This window comes from Mustelus asterias, chromosome 6 (genome assembly GCF_964213995.1).
Source record: "Mustelus asterias chromosome 6, sMusAst1.hap1.1, whole genome shotgun sequence".
NCBI lineage: Eukaryota > Metazoa > Chordata > Chondrichthyes > Carcharhiniformes > Triakidae > Mustelus > Mustelus asterias.
This window is the reverse complement of record NC_135806.1, coordinates 54,563,236-54,569,235: the sequence shown is the minus strand read 5'-3', so window position 1 is coordinate 54,569,235 and position 6,000 is coordinate 54,563,236.

The following is a 6,000-nucleotide window of genomic DNA, read 5'->3' as shown; positions in this document are numbered from 1 at the left end:
ATTAAAGTAGATTTCCTTCCCTGATACACAGTAATGAACCACATGGGTTTTTACAACAACCAATGATGGTTGTCATAGTCACCATTATTAATATATTCATTTAATTTAAATTCCATGTGGTGATTTGAACCCATACCTCCAGAGAATTAGCCTGGGCTTCAGGATTGCTAGCCTAGTGACATTTCTCCAGCCTACTACACCACCATCTCCATCTGGTCTGCTACCTCTGCTTTAAGGGATAATGATGTGGAGCTGCCGGCATTGGACTGAGGTGGGCACAGTAAGAAGTCATATCACCAAGTTAAACTCCAACAGATTTATTTGGAATCACGAGCTTTCGGAGCGCTGCTCCTTCAACAGGCGAGCAGCACTCCCAAAGCTCGTGATTCCAAATAAACCTGTTGGACTTTAACCTGGCGTTGTGAGGCTTCTTAAGGGATAATGGTAGCACTGCAGGATACAGGCAATCTGGATGAAGAGAATGTCATCCTGATTGAACAAAATAAAAGGCAAACTTCATGGGCTTATAATGGAGATATGGAGGAAAATAAGCAGACTGCTTAAGGTTGGGCCTCCCACAGCTGCTCTTGGGTAAACTGATTGCTCGTTTCATGGGAGTACTGACAGTGAACCCCATCGCAAAGACTCTGTGACAGAAAGTGAGAACTTGCTGCCTGAAATTGCCGAAAGCCAATAAACAGAATCCTTCCTTCCTTCGTTACTCAGCCAAGAATTTTTGTTTTCCAATCACTGTCTTACAACCATTCAATACGTGTGAACTCAACTACTAACCAGCTCGACATGGTATGCTTGTAACTGAACCCTCTTTTATAAGTTTAACTTAACTCAGATTGGGTCCTAACGTAAATCATTTCTGAGACAACAGCTTTTGCTCTCATTACTGTGTTATTTAAACGCCACTTTTTAATTGGACACACCTCCAACTCAATTGGAATTTGTTGCACTTGGTAGAACAACTGTACGTTTTACATCCTGAATTCCAGTCCCTTCTTCAGAACATTAAACTGATTTTTCAGGCCCCAGAAGTTTAAAGTTTACTGCAATTAAAACAGAGAATGCTGGAAAATACTAGCCATGGAGGGAGCAGGTAATTGCCCTGAAACAGATATTCCCGTTCGAAGTCAATGGACTTTGTGATGGTCTGTCAAAGTATCCATCCCATTCACTACCATTCCCACAGTGGACGGGACCAGAACATTTAGGTCATTAACTCTGTCTCTATCTCCACAGATGTTACCAAGTGTTAACCAGCATTTTCAGTTTAATTTTAGATTTCCAGTATTGACAGTATTCCGCTTCTGTTCTTTCCTTCAGCTGGTATGTAACTGAAGTAATGTGACACCACCTCCTGAAAACAACATCCAGCTAAACATCGTGCAAAAAATATAATGATTCACGAGCTGATTTCCAATGGAGGGGCTGATGGATAGCCTGGGATCTGGAGTATCGTGGTGTAATCATAGAATCACTACAGTGCAGAAGGAGGCAAGTTGGCCCATTGAGTCTGCACTGAACCCAATCCCACCCAGATCCTATCCCTTTAACATCATGTATTTATCCTACTACCTCTGACACTATGGGGCAATTTGCCAATGCCAATCAACATAACCCACACAACTTTGGACTGTGGGAGGAAACCGGAGCACCCGGAGGAAACCCATGGAGACACAGGGAGAACATGCAAACTCCACACAGTCACTCGAGGCCGGAATTGAATCCAGGTCCTTGGTGCTGTGAGGCAGCAGTGCTAACCACTGTGCCCCAATGCCGCCCGTAATGTAGTTACTAAAATTGAACCATGTTTAACATGGCCCGCCCCATATATAGCCACTGTTTAGATACAATGGCCAGAATTTTACTGGGTTACTGAGAGCAGATTCGGTGGAGTGGAGGGGAACAAGGCTGTAATGGGTTCAGCCGGAAGTCCAACGTTGTGACATGGAGTCCGAATTTTATTTGCAGCAGGAATCATGGATGATGGACTTCTAAAAATGACAGAGCAGAACATCAATTAAGGTAGCTGAGACACCAGATGAATGATGCGCAGGAATTGGGCTTCAGAGCTTTACCTGCCTAGAGGAAGCAGCAAGGAGAAGACAATTCATTGCTGCCTCTGCCAGTCAGACATTCAGAAAGCCATTGTGCAGTGGAAGAGAGTGTGGTGAATGGAGAACATTGCCGGATGATGACAGAAGACATGTAAAGGTTCCAGCACTGATTAAAAGAGTGTGTTGCAAGAGTCATAGAGGAGCAGTGGCAGTTTCTCCCAAGGCACTTGATAGGGAAAAATGTGGAGAGGGAAGTGTGCTGGACAGGATGTGCAGAGCTAGGACAGAGCCCACCTGCAAAGGACCCAATTCTTCCAAACTTTGTGCTCCTTGCCCACTGAGGAAGAGGGGTACTCAGTGGGGGTGGGGAGGTCTAGGTGCCAGGGAGGCCACAGTAGGAATGCAAGAACAACAGGAGAATTGCCTGGGTGGACATGCTGAAGAAGATGAAGAGAGGCATGCCAGCAACTTCTTGCACTAAGAAGGGCCTTTCCCAGGAAGAGAGTCTACTGTACACAGATGAACTATCTGCAAATGTCCAAATGGCACTGGCAGCGCAGATGAAGCTCCCCAGGCAGTTGATTACTAATCACTGTGCCTCGGGATGAGCTGGGGCCCATGGGGTACAGTTGACACTCAATGGTAGTGGCTGTGGATTTTTCCAGGAATCTACTGAGGATTTGTGTGGGATCCCACAGGCTGCAGTTCATCGGTGTGTCAAGAAGGTGACCAATGTCCTACTCAAGTGAGCCAGAGATGGTTTGTTGTAATGACTATCCTGACAATCAGGCTGAGAGGGCCATTGGCTTCAGGACCATTGCTGGATTCCCCCAGATACAAGGTGTCATTGATAGCATGTATGTGACCATCAAGGCTCTGACAGATCAGCCAGCGGCCTTCATAAACAAGAGGGGCTTCCATTGCAAGGAGATTCAACTGGTCTGTGACAACAAAAAGCAGATCCTTCAGATGTGTGCATGGTTCCTGGGAAACAGCCAAAACACCTGCATCATTCAACTGACCAAAGTACCAAAGCTTTTCTGGTCCCCTCGTGCCTAGTGGGAATCCATGCTGAAGATGAGATTCAGATGCAGTGGAGTCCTTCAGTATTCCCCAGTATGGTCACACAGATGTTGGTTGTGTGCTGTGCACTCTTATAGAGTATTCACTGTAAAAATTGTTAAAATTTCAGAGTTCACAATGGTTCTGCTGGCTCAGGGAGTTTACCCACTAAGTAGCTAAGCCATAAAGAGATGGAAGGTCCGAGATTCATTTGCCAAGCTTGGTGAGGCACTGGTTGGAAAATCACAAATAACCTAAGAGGAAAATGACCATAAAGGAAGTGTGCATGTGGATGTTGGCACAGCTCTGAAACGACATTGAACACTCACTGTTCAGGCTCAAACAGGAATAATGGACTTCCAGATGAAAAACCAGAGGGCAATCAGTCCAGTAGAACCATCATACCATTAATGTCATCGGCAAAAAAAGGGAAGCAATTTTTTACTTTAAATGAATGCAAATGATTGATTACTATTACCTAATCTGAGTAATGCCTGCACCTTCTCACAGCTAGCTAGCTAGTCTTATCTCTTCTGCCTAATGCACCCACAATGACTCATTACTGACATAAGAAATCAGTCTAGATGTTCAGCTGGAGTGTTGTACCCCTCTCACATTTGGCTCTGAGATCTGGGGAGATGGTCTGTAGGACTCATTAGCTACTTGAGATGCTTTGCCCACTTCACCTTTGCCTGTGGCTGCATTTCTGCTTTATTTTGTTCCGGATTTTATACCCTTGGTTTATTGCTTTTCCTTGTAATTATTGTGAAACATTAGCTGTCCTCTTCCATCTAGTAGTATTTATTCTCTCATTATATGTCTTTTTCTTTGATGCTGTGTTGCATGTTTGTCTGTAAGAGAGTGTGGAACAACAGCAGACTGACTGAGAACACCAAACTGAGAGTCTACGAAGCCTGCATCCTCAGCACACTCCTCTACAGTGCTGAGACCTGGACAACATATGTTAGACTGGAGAAAAGGCTGAACAGTTTCCACCTTCACTGTCCCAAACAGGACTAGGTCACTAACTCAGAGGACCTGGAGCATGCTAATTCCATCAGTATACACTCATTGTTAAGCCAACAATGTCTGCACAGGTTAAGACACATTCATCAAATGGATGATGGCTGCATAGCCAAGAACCTCCTGTATGATGAATTACTTGACAGATCATGACCTCCATGGGCATCCATATAAGGACACCTGCAAGCGAGATATGCAGATATTAACACCTGCAACTGGGAGCCAATTGCTAAAGGCTGTGACCTCTGGAGGCTGATTGGTTGGAAGGGCATTGGAAGAGGTGAGCAGAAAGGAAAAGCTCAGCTGGCTGAGAAGAGAGCCCAAAGAAAACAGAGACCAGCGAATCATGCACCTTTTTAGCCTGCTATCTTCCTTTACAGCAAATGTGGCAGAGATTACCATGTCAGAGTGGGGCTCCTGAGTCACACCAGGTGATGCTTAACACAAGAGTTGACCATCATAGTGAAACCATCATTTTGCAAGACAGAAGGCCGCCTCCACCTGTCTCTATCTTTAAATAATAATGTAGCTTTAGAATTTTTGATTTGCTAACATCACTGCACCATTGAGCTGTCTCCAGGCAGCTGCCTGTTCCTTTCTTTTGATGTGATTAAGTGTTTGTTTTGTTTCCTTTTTAAATGCTTTGATGCTGTATCCCATCTATTATTACCACCCACTTCCTCTTCTTCTGGCGGAGTCTATAAACATTCACCGAGCTTCTGCTCCAAATTGCCAGTAATGTTTTGACATGGAACGTCTCCTGTCTCAAACAACACTTTTTTTCTCTGTTTATAACTTGCATTCGCTTGTGACACACTTAGAAATGAATAGTGATCAAAACCAACAAGTCAGGAGTTTCAGGTATTTTAAATCTCAATTTCTACATGTCTCTCATAATTGACACTTTAACGGTTCTTTTTAAAAAAATACATAACCTTAAAAAGCCAGCTCAGTTGTATTTGAGGTAATTGAATATTGGCGAACAGAACCAAAATATTACTTACTATACGAAGCAGCCTTGCATGGTTTTTTTTTACAGAAAGCAACCACAAAGTAACTTCAAAATATTGAATTCTAGTTTGGGCACTGGTATTTTCCTGAAATAGGGAGGTGTGAATTTAAAGTTGATTTAACCTTTACCAGTAATAAATGGAAAGTAAGGAAAGCATGAAAATAATTTTCTGTGCACTTTACAAATCTGTGATGCAAATTTAAAATTCTAAAAATTGTGTTTGAAAACAATACATGCTGATAACTGCTGAATCTAGCATACTGCACATGACAGAGAAAGTGCCCAGACCATCAACACAATGCGTTTGGAAAGGATGTTTCCAGAAAGGACATTCAAAATGATTAGTGTTATAATTCCAACATAATTCAAAGATGTGCAGGTTAGGTTGATTGGCCATGCTAAAGCGCTCCTAAGTGTCAGGAGGATTAGCAGGGCAAATACCATGGGTTTGTGGGGTGGGATTGTGGTTGATGCAGACCCGATGGGCCAAAACTTTATTTCAATTCCTGCTGACCAACTCAAAGGAACCTCACAACATGATGTCAAATTTCAAGACTTTTATGGTAACAAACAAACTGAAAGCAACATTACTTAGTTGACAAATAGTACTGTAAACTACAGAGAAGATATCCCTTCTTTAACTTTCTAACATGAGAAAAACATCGTGTCACAGTTGTACCTCACTCGCCTGCTCGCTGCAGTTTTGACAGGAACCAGTTCAACATCACTCTCATCTTCTCCCCATTTCAACAGTTGGAATGTTGAGTAATCCTGAAAAGACACTTCTCTCAGTTTGCAGAAAAGTCCTGAACTGAATACTAGCAGTAAAGCCCC